Source organism: Prosopis cineraria, unplaced genomic scaffold (assembly GCF_029017545.1).
Source record: "Prosopis cineraria cultivar Desert tree isolate PC_DT_omini unplaced genomic scaffold, ASM2901754v1 PC6, whole genome shotgun sequence".
Lineage (NCBI taxonomy): Eukaryota > Viridiplantae > Streptophyta > Magnoliopsida > Fabales > Fabaceae > Prosopis > Prosopis cineraria.
This window is the reverse complement of record NW_026555337.1, coordinates 3,955,097-3,956,486: the sequence shown is the minus strand read 5'-3', so window position 1 is coordinate 3,956,486 and position 1,390 is coordinate 3,955,097. Positions and strand designations below refer to the sequence as shown.

General features: G+C 23.2%; 1 non-coding gene across 1 annotated transcript; it reads left to right on the top strand.

Annotated features, from left to right (window-relative positions):
• Positions 1-453: 453 nt before the first annotated feature.
• LOC129314715 (U6 spliceosomal RNA) lies at positions 454-556 on the top strand. Its single transcript, XR_008594225.1, has one exon. It is a non-coding gene; the product is annotated as a U6 spliceosomal RNA (small nuclear RNA).
• Positions 557-1,390: the final 834 nt, after the last annotated feature.

Sequence of the window (1,390 nt, the reverse complement as noted above, 5' to 3'; positions counted from 1 at the left end):
TAAAAATAAGATTATAAAGTATATTTAATAAATTTTATTAGTTACATGATTTTGTCCAAATTATCTTATAAATTGGGATGGGCATATGCATTATTGAAAAAATTTACCTTTATTAAAAAGTATAATTAAGTTAATATTGTTAAATACACTGTTATCGTGCCAACTAATACAGCACAAGTTTTTTATTAAGAAGTTCGGAGAAAGTATTTATTTAAGCTTCTATTTAAAACTTGATAGTTTTTTTTTTCTTGGTTACTCTCATAAGTATTCTTGTATGAAAGCAATCATATTTAAAACATTATTAAATATTAAATGTATGTAACTAATTAATAACATTCTTCTCTCCAAGTGTAACGAGTTGAATAGGAAAATAAATAAGAGGTGCACGATGGTCAAAGTGAGTTTAAAAATGTTATTGGGCTATCGTGTGGCGTGTATATACCGCATACTCGAGTTCCTTTGGAGACATTTTATAAAATTGGAACGATACAGGAAAAATTAGCATAATTTCTGCACAAAATTGACACACATAAATCAAGAATGACATTTTATGATATGTTGGATTCTTCAATTCTAGTAAATTCAGGCTGTCAAATTAGACGGCACTGCCCTCAAGAGAAGGGACTGGGCTTGTTTGATCATAATAATTTTTTAGACCTTGCTTGATTTTGAATGGAGAGAAAAAGGGAAAAGTAAGGAAAAATAATAAGTATGTTTTAAAATATTAAATTAATATTAGTTAAGTTTCTAACAATGGATTATAAATATTATTCCTTCCATTTTAAATTATAAGACACTTTTAGATAAAATTTAACGTCCTAAAATATAAGACACTTTGATAAAAATAAAATTTTATTAATGATATTTTTTTTAATATTACCACTCTCATATATTCTCTCTATTCATTATTCAGTATCATTTCTTCAATAGAGTATTAAATTACTAGTATTTTTAAAAGTTTATATTTTTATTTTGAAAAAGTAAGGTTGTAAAATATATTTAATGAGTGTTATTAATATATGAAATTTTGTCTAAAAGTTTTTTATAATTTGAGATGGAGGAAGTAATTTAAATAGTTATAAATAAAAATTTCAATTACAATCTAAAAGTTACATTTGATATTTAAATATTTGATTATAATTGAAACTTCTAGATTGATAATAATTTAAATCAATATTTTTAACTTATTTTTAAAAAAAATTATAGAAAACTTAATTAGTATTAATTTAGTATTTTGGAACATAATTATTATTCTCCTGAAAAGTAGGAAGAGAATGGGCGACATGGAACAATAGAAGTTAAGACTGCAAAAAAAAAAAAAAACAACACTGCATTTTTTATTACCATTCTTTACTAATTTTCTTTCTAATATTTTTCTTCTTCTAATCTC